The 12500-nt window shown below is 35.6% G+C and overlaps 1 protein-coding gene across 3 annotated transcripts in view; it reads left to right on the top strand.

Moving 5' to 3' along the window:
- Positions 1-12500, top strand: part of LOC136849867 (uncharacterized) — a 103794-nt gene that overhangs the window by 29281 nt on the left and 62013 nt on the right. For 2 of the 3 annotated variants that reach the window (XM_067123358.1, XM_067123360.1), the window contains exon 2: positions 1589-1642. The exons of the other annotated variant lie outside the window; for it this stretch is intronic. The gene's annotated coding sequence lies outside the window, so the exon portion shown is untranslated. The remainder of the gene's footprint in view (positions 1-1588; positions 1643-12500) is intronic. 3 annotated transcript variants of the gene reach the window in all.

The raw sequence follows: 12500 nt of genomic DNA on the forward strand, positions 1-12500 counted from the left end.
TCAGGAGCTAACGAAGGGATTATATGCTCTTTGTTTAGCTTTAAGATATTCCAATAAAGATAAACAACTTAATAAAGGAGAGAGAGAGAGAGAGAGAGAGAGAGAGAGAGAGAGAGAGAGAGAGAGAGAGAGAGAGAGAGAGAGAGAGAGAGAGAATTGCCTTTGGAAAGGGGCTTGTTTGTTGAAAATGTGTTAATAAGGATTAGGTGAACTAGCAATTCGATTGGTGCAATGGTGAAGAGAAAAGTGACAGGAGGTATATATGATTATTATACCACTGAAGAAGAAATTAAAATGAATTGATGTCTAAGTTAAAGAAGATGATGTAATAATATGACCGCCAATGTAGTTAACTCAAGAGAATTTAATAAGGAAATGATTCCTTTACTAAACCTCCAATTTCCTTATCTTATCAGTTATTACTTTTATTTTCTCGTTCTTTCATACCCTACCCCGCGTCCCCCCTACCCACCCACCCACCTACACACACACTTCTTTGTTGAATCTATGTCCCCATTCAAGAATTTTGCATGTTCCTTATGTATTACTTCCACTTCCGTTTCTTTAACTTTAACAGTACTTTTCCTTATTCTCATATATATATATATATATATATATATATATATATATATATATATATATATATATATATATATATATATATATATATATACGTGAGAATAAGGTATTAAAAAGGTAAGACTTCATGACGGAAGAGAATATGGCCTAAGAATTTTAAAAGTGTGAAATGATGGAACAGTGAGCTTTTACAGATGGTACAAACATGTGGAAAGAATGGGAGAAGAAAGGTTAATGAAAAGGGTAATACCATTAGGAAACGACTTGATGTTGAAAAAATGAAAGAGAGGAGATATTCAGTGAATGAATGAGAGTTAATTTGGCATACTTCTTCAAACAAGCCATTATATACTTCTTGGACAAGGTACCAAAGACGGCCACCCAGCAACCCACTCTCTCTCTCTCTCTCTCTCTCTCTCTCTCTCTCTCTCTCTCTCTCTCCTAAGCCCGCTGCCTTCTCAACCAGAGACACAAATATTCTTGACACGGTTTTCTTCTCTAAGTTAATCGGTCTTGCTTCTTATAAGGTCAAGTGAATTTTTGTCTGTTTTGTTATCTCTCTCTCTCTCTCTCTCTCTCTCTCTCTCTCTCTCTCTCTCTCTCTCAACACTTTCGAGCTCTTTGCAAAAAAAAATATGGATGACACGAAGTTCTGAAGAAACATTAACTCCACTTTGGAGATTAAGGAATTTTTTATGAACTTTCTCTCTGGCGATACGACAGCTAAAACCACAAACTGCATGTAAAGTCTCTCATAAAAACAAACACATACACACGCACAACAACACAACAACACACACACACACACACACACACACACACACACACACACACATATATATATATATATATATATATATATATATATATATATACATATATATATATAATATATATATATAGATAGATAGATAGATAGATATAGATATAGATATAGATATAGATATAGATATAGATACAGATATTGCCAAAATTTGATTTATAATGGCAAGATCATTTTCACCTGCAGAACCGAAATCAGCCAGGGGTATCTCCATCTTCAATACCCACAGACAAACTAAAGGTAAGGAAACCAGAGTGCTTTCTCGCACCCCAGACTATGAAATTATTAAAATATAAATACATACATTAGAGAGAGAGAGAGAGAGAGAGAGAGAGAGAGAGAGAGATATCTTCAGTGCGATCTCTTCCCTGACTTGTAGAACAAGTTCATGATACCGCGCCATTTGATGGTTGGCATTGCATTACACTCTGATCGGTGCCCCGGGGCACGACCTCCGTGCTTTCCAGGTAAAGAGAGAGAGAGATAGAGAGAGAGAGAGAGGTCTCGCACGCACGTATCTTGTGAGGATTCTCTAGCAATTCACATGACATACATTCAACATATAATCAACATTTTCCATATACCTGTATGGAATTACTTGAATTGCATTTTAAAAATTACTAAAATAGCATTTTTTCAAATTACTAAAATTACACTTTGAAAACAATATTATGGTAATCACCCGATATTTCTGCTCTTGAAGAAACGGTTTGATCCTCAGTTAAGTATAACAAGCAACTCGTCAACAGAGAGAGAGAGAGAGAGAGAGAGAGAGAGAGAGAGAGAGAGAGAGAGAATTCTTTGGCAAAAAAAATGACACCAGAATGACTGTCATTGACTTAAAATGTCTCTGCTACAAGTTTTTTTTTATGCCTGTGAACGTTGTCGAGCCAGTTGTAAACAAGTCTAGAGTTTCCAAGAAAGCTGACATGATTTTGCGTTTGACGATGTAAAAATATACACGCGCGCGCGGGCTGGCACACACACAAACACGCACGCACACACATACACACACACACACACAAACACAAACACACGAAGTCTCGTCAATGCTTTTCCTTTTAGTTTTCGTGGCTAAAATATTCAACTCTTTCTCTCTCTCTCTCATTATTATATATATATAATATATATATATATATATATATATATATATATATATATATATATATATATATATATATATATATATATATATATATATATGTATATATAAGACTGAGGAGGGAATTACTATCTCCTTAATTACAAGGTAGATGCGATTATCCAGTGATACGTGTTCCCAACATTAAAGAGATAATTAATGCTATTTAGAGACAAGATTGAAGGCGCTGAATTTTAATGATAGTTTATCATATTTATCACAGATTCGATCATGGTCGAAATAAATTAAGTCGTTCATTTTTCTGACAACACTCATCATTTACGCTTTAGAATTCAATAAATTTTCTATTAATTGTTAATATGCTTATTTTTTTTCACATTGTCTATATATTGATTGCTTCTGGGGCATTTTTGTTTTTAGAATTCAATATACTTTTTTAAGTTCTTCAGTATATTCGCAATATATCTTTATTTCTAGATTTCTTTAACCATCTTCATACAATCATTCTTTCAAGAGTTCCTTGACTTTTCCCATAATTCTTCGGTTTCTCCAGAATTCTCCAATTTATCTCCGAGAATTCTTTCATTGGTTTTTGGAATTCATTTCAACTCCGAACTTCTTAAAATTTCCTTCCCGATTTCTTTTATTTGTCCCCAAAATCTTCTGATATATTTCTGCCCAAGGAGGAGTTTCATCTTCACCTTCCCTCCCCTCCCCTTTCCACCCATCTCCCTTCCCTTTCCCCTCCCCTTCCAACCCAATCTCCCTCCCCCTCCCTTCCCCTTCCCTCCCCTTCTAACCCCATCTCCCTCCCCCTCCTTCCCTTCCCTCCCCTCCCCTTCCCCTCCCTCCTTCTTCCACCCCATCTCCATCGCCCTCCTCTCCCCTCCCCTCCCCTCCCCTTTCCACCCATCTCCTTCCCTTTCCCCCTCCCCTTCCAACCCAATCTCCCTTCCTCCCCTCCCCTTCCAACCCCATCTCCCTCCCCTCCCTTCCCTTCCTCCCCTCCCTTTCCCCTTCCCTCCTTCCAACCCCACCTCCCTCCCCTCCCTTCCCTTCCCTCACCCTCCCTTCTCCTTCCCTCCCCTCCCCTTCCTCCCCATCCCCATCTCCTTCCCTCCTTTCCCCTTTCCTCCCCTCCCCTCCCCTTTTCATCCCATCTCCCCTTCCTACCCCCTTCCCTCCTCCTCCCCTTCCAACCCCATCTCCTCCCCCCCCTCCCCTCAAGCGCTTTTAAACTCCTTGTCTCCCTCACGGAGATTTCCCTCTTCTTTCCTCCAGGTTCAAAGCATCTTGTTTTGTCGAGCAGGGGTTGGAAGCGGTGTTGAATTCCAGGATTCCAGTTAAAAAAAATTCCAGGATTCCAGCTAAAGGAATTTTGCTCCTTAATTCCCCATCTTCCATCACCTTTTGAAGGAGGATAAAAATGATTTCACGTTCCTTTATATATTCAAATTGCCCAATTCAGGGGTGCCAGAGAGAGAGAGAGAGAGGGGGGGCGGGGTTAGGGTTATTTTAAATATAAAGGACGGTTATTTCATGGCAATGAATTCCAGGATATTCCAGGTAAATAGGTGAGAGATGGAAGATTGGGTTGTACTTGTATTGTTGTTCCTCACGGGCAACAAGTTTCAGTAATGAAAAATTAATATAATATAAGAAATTTATGAGGTCATTATCAATGATATTATTAAAACGATAACCCAGACATGATTACGCTTCATTAAGATAAAGATTTTTCATAATAAGTAAATGAAATTTGCAAAGAAAATCGTATTTCTGGTATTTTCAAAAAAATGAAAATAAATAAGAGCAAAATAAACCAGAACAATATTATTTTAAGATAAAATGTCCAACCAAGAAAAAATAAATTAGCAAAAATAGATTCCTTCCATAATAACACGACGAGCGAAAAAATAAAATCTTAAAAAGTCCAGACTTCAAATCCTTTCATAATAACGAGAAGTGGAAGCCAAAATAAATCAGAATTTCCCGTTTTGGCTTTTGACATCTTTTCCTTCATATTTTACCCCCTCCCCCACGCCCCCGGACGAAAAAAAACCATCCCCTCCCCTCCCCTTTCCTCCTCCACCCCTCCCCCTCTCCCAACCCTCGAGCCATAAAAAAAAAAGAGGTCACAAATGCGCTTTACTCGTCCCCAGAGGATTGCAGCGTCTTTAGGACTCATTAGCATGCAGGTGCCCTCGCAACCTGAGACGCCAGCGGTCACGGAGTGGGGGTGGGGGATCCCCCTACCCATCCTACAGGAGGCCAGGTACCTGCAGAGGAGGAGGGGAGGGGAAAGGGGAGGAGGGAAGGAGATGCCTTTTCCATCCCCATAAAGTGCTGGAAAGGGCAGGGGAAAGTGTGACGCGAATATTTAACTCCCGTGAAATTCTGGGCCAGTAGCTCCAGCAACTCCCCTCCCCAGTCACCACCTACCCCAGCCCACCCCCAGGCCCATTTTTTGGTTGTTGATTCGCGAAGATGAGATTTTTAAAGGGAAATAAAACAGGTATATATATGTATATATATACGTGTGTGTGTGTGTGTGTGTATACAATGATACTCAGATAACATTAACTTGGATAGATTTTGCCTGAATATATATATATATATATATATATATATATATATATATATATATATATATATATATAAATGCAGACTGGATTTCAAGAAAGCAATACCATACCCTCCTTTCCTTGCTTGGCTTTGAGATCAACTAGAGGAGAGAGAGAGAGAGAGAGAGAGAGAGAGAGAGAGAGAGAGAGAGAGAGAGAGAGAGAGGGAGAGAGAGAGAGACTCCTGAAATAATGAGAGAGACAAATAACGAACGTATATAAACGCAGAATTGACTAAGCCTTTAAATAAAGTGTCTTGGTGCAAATATTCTCATAACATAACAAGTGTTAGGATTATTTGCTACATAATAATAATAATAATAATAATAATAATAAAATAATAATAATAATAATAATAATAATAATAATAATAATAATAAGAAGAAGAAGAAGAAGAAGAAGAAGAAGAAGAAGAAGAAGAAGAAGAAGAAGAAGAAGAAGAAGACAGTAGTAACAATAATTTCAATATAATAATAATAATAATAATAACAATAATAATAATAATAATAATAACAATAATGATAATAATAATAATAATAATAATAATAATAAACAGACAGTCGTAATGATACTTTTAATACAAATCATAAAATAAAATATCACAGACCGCCGCCAAAGACCCTATCGATTTCTGGAAGAAAAAAAAAAATGTATATATATAAGATCACGACCTAAAAATAAAGAATAAACAAATAAACACAAGCAGGGCCGAAAAGTTTGCCCATTTTAGGGACAATAAGACAAACTTGGAATTCCTCCAGAATGGCTTTACGAAGATGTCACCGGCTCCCAGGGATGTCCCAGGGCTGTCCCAGGGATGACCCTTGAGGAAGGGAAGGGAGAAGGGTTAAGTAGAGAGACGCTGGAGAAAGTTCTCTAACTTTCTAAGAAATTAATAAAATGAGATTTGGACGTGGAATGACGGGGTCACATTCTAATATTCTTTAGGCCTTGAGTGGAATGAGTAAGGATGATAATAGCTTCGTTTTTTTTTTATTTATGGTAATAAATAAAATAAAATAAATCTATCAAAGGACTTTATATATAATCACAGCAACTAATCTCGACGGGGCCATATTCCCCACTTGGGGGATTCTGTTGCATTTGGAGTGGAGTCCCATTCATATATTTTTTAATCCTTGAGTGGAATGAGTAAGAATGTAATAACTTGGTTTTTTTTATTTATAGCAACAAATAAAATTCAATAAATCTACAAAAGGACGTTGTGTATAGTTACAGCAGCTAATCTCAGTGGGGTCATATTCCTTCCTTGGGGAACCCTGTTACATTTTGAAGTGGAGTCCCATTTTGGTATTTTTTAGGCCTTGAGTGGAATGAGTAAGAATGTAATAATTTCGTTTTTTTTATTTATAGCAATAAATAAAACTCGGTTAACCTACCAAAGGATGTTATGTATCCTTACAGCAATTAATCTCAGCGGGGCCATATTCCCACCTTGGGAAACCCTGTGACATTAGAAGTGGCCCTCAAACCGAAAACTGTGAAAAGGAGAGCCCCAGTAAACTCAGGCATCACACTCAGTCGAAAACTGTCAATCATTCCCATAAGGCAGCCAATCAGGAAGCTGAACCAGATTCAGCCACTGACCAATCAGCAACTCGTTAGGGAACCGATGACTTTAGCAAAGGCTTTATCAAACTGATCTTATTCTGGGAAAGTGGCGTCACACTGACGAAGGTGAACAAGGTTGCCTCAGAGAGCGAAAAGATCTCCAATGGAGATATTCCCATTACCTCGACATAATCAGGTCAAGGTTTTTCTACCAAATAACACTTACACAAACATCGACTTTCTTCAGAAATTGGAGTTATAGTTTTGGGTCTTTAGAAATTCATTCAAACGACCAGACTATACCTGATCGTAAACTGGCATCGCAGAAAACATGGTCACAGTTTTCAGGAAGTATTATGAAAACAAACGGTTTACATAGGTTTCATATATATATATATATATATATATATATATATATATATATATATATATTTTCACGAACATTAAGCTACAGATGTCATTTAATGTTTGTTCATATAAAAAATGTCACGGTGGGTATGACAAAAATTCATATTTATATCTATATATAATACATATATGTATATATATGTATTTATATATATACATATATATATATATATATATATATATATTTATATATTTATGTATATACATATATATATAACTAACAAAAATAAAAGAAAGAGAGAGAGAGAGAGAGACAGAGAGATAAAGAGAGAAAATTATATAATAAATCTTAAAAAGTTATTCTACCCCAAAGTTGCAACAAGTCGTTAAATTAGAACGGTTTCGTTTCTGTCTATCTATCTGTCTATCTACCTATCTATCTATCTAATAAAAAATATATATATATAGAGAGAGAGAGAAAACTTGTGCGGCCGGAGGCTCAAATTCTCTTCACGGAAAATAAAATAAAGAGAAAATACATCCCCTGGAAACTTTTTACATCTCACTCTAGATGAAGAAAGTTATAAGACATCCCAACTCGATAATAACATCACGGGCAGTGAGACGTCAGTGATGTAACCCACATAACATCTTCACGGAGGTGGTACGTCAGTGATGTAAACCCGATAAAACATCACGGAAGAGGTACGTCAGTGATGTAAACCCGATATAACATCACAGGGGAGGTACGTCAGTGATGCAAACCCGATATAACATCACAGAGGAGGTACGTCAGTGATGTAACTCACATAACATCATCACGGAGGTACGTGTGATGTAACCTCGATAACATCATCACGGAAGAGGTACATCCGTGATGTAACTCGGGCCTTGCAAAACAGCCTAAAAATACATCAGCAATTTCTATATTTTTTTTAATAGTAATAATTATTATTGAGGGCTCACTCTGTGTGTGTGTGTGTGAGAGAGAGAGAGAGAGAGAGAGAGAGAGAGAGAGAGAGAGAGAGAGAGAGAGAGAGTAAAAAGAATTACATTGAAAACAAATATGAAACAAAAATTCTAAATAAAAGAGAGAGAGAGAGAGAGAGAGAGAGAGAGAGAGAGACTTACAACAGACTCAAGGAACCTAGTCGAAGCGGCAGTGAGTCACAATGAGGCTTTACGGCGAAAACAGTAAGTATTGTATTTTGATACAACGGCATTGTATTTTTATGTAACGGTATTGTATTTTTTATACAACGGTACTGTATGTTCATACAACGGTATTGTATTACAAAACGGTATTGTATTTTTATACAACATATTGTATGAATTCATACAACGATACGATACTCTTATACAACGGCACAGTATTCTTAGACGACGCTACTGTAGTTTTATACAACGCTACTGTAGTTTTATACAACGGTACTGTATTTTCATACAATATTACTTTACTTTTATATATCAACATTGTATTATAAAACGGTATTGTATTCTTATACAATGGTACTGTATTTTCATACAACATTATCATATTTTCATATAACTCTAAGGTACTTTTATACAGCGGTATTGTATTTTCATACAAAGGTATTGTATTCTTATACAATGGTACTGTATTTTCATACAAGGGTGTTGTATTCTTATACAACGGTACTGTATTATCATACAACTGTATCCTATTTTTATACAACTCTAATGTACTTTTATACAACGGAACTGTATTTCTCATACAAAGGTATTGTATTCTTATACAACGGTACTGTATTATCATACAACAGTATCCTATTTTCATACAACTCTACTGTACTTTTACACAACGGTACTGTATTCTCATACAGAGGTATTGTATTCTTATACAACGGCTTTAATCTTTCCCTTTTTCTCAACGGCCGCAATCCTATAGGAATTCAAGGCACGATCCTTCGTCCAGCTTTATAAGGACGAGAGGAAAGGACCGATAAGGGTGGGAGTGACTCTCTCTCTCTCTCTCTCTCTCTCTCTCTCTCTCTCTCTCTCTCTCTCTCTCGTCGGGAGTGCTGTACAAATAGTAGTAGTGACAACCTGAAACGCCTTTGAAACTCTCTCTCTCTTTTTCTCTATTCTCTCTCTCTCTCTCTCTCTCTCTCTCTCTCTCTCATTCATTTTTCTGTTCTTTGATATATTCATCTTCTGGTTCATTTTTCAATGTGTAATTATTTTCTCTCTCTCTCTCTCTCTCTCTCTCTCTCTCTCTCTCTCTCTCTCTTTTTTCTCTAGGTTTCTTGTCATTTTTTCTAATTATTTTCTCTCTCTCTCTCTCTCTTTTGAACTTGTTTTATCTAGGTTTCTTGTCTCCACATTTTTTCAATGTAATTATTTTCACTCTCTCTCTCTCTCTCTCTCTCTCTCTCTCTCTCTCTCTCTCTCTCTCTCTCTCTCTCTTTGAACTAGTTTCATCTAGATTTTTGTCTCTTCACATTTTCTTTTTCAGTGTAGTTATTTTCATTCTCTCTCTCTCTCTCTCTCTCTCTCTCTCTCTCTCTCTCTCTCTCTCTCTCTCAAGTTCTAATTCCAGCTTCATCTAGAGTTCTCTCTCTCTCTCTCTCTCTCTCTAGACTTTCTCTCTCTAGTCTAGGTTTCTAGTCATATTTTTTTTCAGTGCAATGTCTCTTTTTTCTCTCTCTCTTTCTCTCTCTCTATCGAACTAGTTTTCCTCTTATTTTCTTTTCAGTGTAGTTACTTCTCTTCTTCTCCCTTCTTCTTCTTCTTCTTCTTCTTCTTCTTCTTCTTCTTCTTCTTCTTCTTCTTTTTAAGGAGAGGAGGTGGACGGGCGCGAGAGGATTCTGGCTAAACATGGCAAAGGGATCTTTCGCTCGATTGTTTACAAATGGAAGCCCCGTCATGGAAGCAACTCCTGTTCTTTTATTTTTTATCTAAAATAAAATCCAGACATATGTACATTGCTATTCTTTTATTTTCATTTTTCTTTAAAGCAAATTCCAGGCATACATACATGCAGACTACGCATGTTTTCGTACATATGTATATGTATATAAAGGGGTTATTCAAGACATCTGTATATATATATATATATATATATATATATATACACATATACATGTATAAATATATATATATACTACACACATATATATACATATGTATACATACGTAAACATAAACGAATACCACAGGAAAATGACAGGCAAAAATTCAGTACCGAGGGCTTTCACGTGTTTATTCATGCGCATCTTCGGGGCACAAATAAACACGCGAAAGCGCTTGCTACTGAACTTCTGCCTGTCATTCATTAATATATATATATATATATATATATATATATATATATATATATATATATATATAACATTCAGAAAAAACTTGCCATACATATAACATGCAACTCAGCCTCAAAGTTATATACTCGCAACAACGAACAACAAAAATTATAAAAACACGCCTATCACGCCATATACCAATAATACTGCTAAAAAAATGAAGGAATTCAAGGCCATGGAGTCTCAGTGGGCGGCTATGTCATAATTAACCAGCTTTTTGTTAGGCCTATAAGACCCCGGAACTATCTAGGCCTACATTAATTTTCGTGGGATTACTGGTTTGTGAGACACGGAACTCAGATTAAAAGGTTAATAAGTAGGCGTTTTTATTATTATTATTATTATTATTATTATTATTATTATTATTATTATTATTATTATTATTATTATTGCTGTTGTTGTTGTTGTTGCTGTTGAAGAATAAATTCCTCAGTGGTTTTGTTCAGTATACAAATAGAATTGTATGGAGATATGTTATTTTTATTCTTAATTTTGAAGTTAAATGAACTTAAATGATGTCATACTAGTGATATATATATATATATATATATATATATATATATATATATATATATATATATATATATATATATATATATATATATACACACATATATATACATACATACATATATATAGATACATATATGTATATATATATATCTGTATATACATATGTATGTGTATATAATAATATGTGTATATATAGATATATATTTATATGTTGTATATACACATATAATATATACATATATATATGTATATATATATATATATATATATATATATATATATATATATATATATATACACATATATATATATATACCTAACATAACTTATTTCGGCAAGATTCAACCAGCCATGCTATACATACACCTTAAATCACAATAAACCTTTGGAAAAGAAAAAAAACAATCCCCCATAAGAAGATTAAATCGAGAAGAAAAAAATCACGCAAGATTTCCTTTCGCGAATAAGACTTCAAATATCCAAAACAGGCTGAGCAAACACTCAGCCGCCCATCCGTGAAAACGAAGGTGTGATTTCAACCACCAAGAAGTCAAAGATAATTCTGAGGAGAGAGAGAGAGAGAGAGAGAGAGAGAGAGAGAGAGAGAGAGAGAGAGAGAGAGAGAGAGAGAGAGAGAGAGAGAGTTTTTCAAGCAGGCGATAAAAAGATTAAGTAAGGGTCTATTTATTAAATAATTGTAACAAAACATTAAACGGAGAATGAGAGAGAGAGAGAGAGAGAGAGAGAGAAATCTTTGCATGTCCTAATTTTGCGTATTCAAGTCTTTGCGTATCCAAAGTGTTGCGTATCCAAAGTGTTGCGTATCCAAATTTTTTGCGTAACCAAATCTCTGCGTATCAATTCTCTGCATATCCAAATCTTTGCATATCCAGTTCTCTGCATATCTAAATCTTTGCGTATCCAATTCTCTGCATATCCAATTCTCTGCATATCCAATCTTGCCTGGCGTTTTCCGCAAGGCCCTTTTTTTTTTTTTTTTTTTTTTTTTTTTTTTTTTTTGCTCCCGGCGATTCCGCGTTGCGGAGAAATTTCGCGGGTGGGCGGAAAAATTTTGGGAGGGTTTTGGAAAAGAGGTTTTCCAGAGGTATTCGAATTATCTCGCCCAAGTTACCCCGGGGCGTCGAATTCAGGAGGATGTGGGTTAATGATTTTGGGGAACTGGATTATAATGATGTAAAGGAACCAGTTATTCTGTTTATTTCTTGATTCCGGGAGTGAGTACACATGCATGCATACATATGTGTATATGTATATATATATATATATATATATATATATATATATATATATATATATATATATATATATATATATATATATATATATATATATATATATATATATATATATATATGTGTGTGTGTGTGTGTGTGTGTGTGTGTGTGTGTGTGTATGGAGAGAGAGAGAGAGAGAGAGATCAGATAATTACACCACCCTAAGCATAAAATCATGACCATACCTGACTTACGCATTAAATAAAGCGAAGATAAATCTATCAAAAAGTTTGCTAAGATATTCCAGTTGTCAATATATCACTCGAACAAGTTGTCCTGTCCTTTCGAGGGTTAAGTCATTTACATGAACCATCACCAAAC

The sequence above is a fragment of the Macrobrachium rosenbergii genome, chromosome 21 (assembly GCF_040412425.1).
Source record: "Macrobrachium rosenbergii isolate ZJJX-2024 chromosome 21, ASM4041242v1, whole genome shotgun sequence".
Taxonomy (NCBI): Eukaryota; Metazoa; Arthropoda; class Malacostraca; order Decapoda; family Palaemonidae; genus Macrobrachium; species Macrobrachium rosenbergii.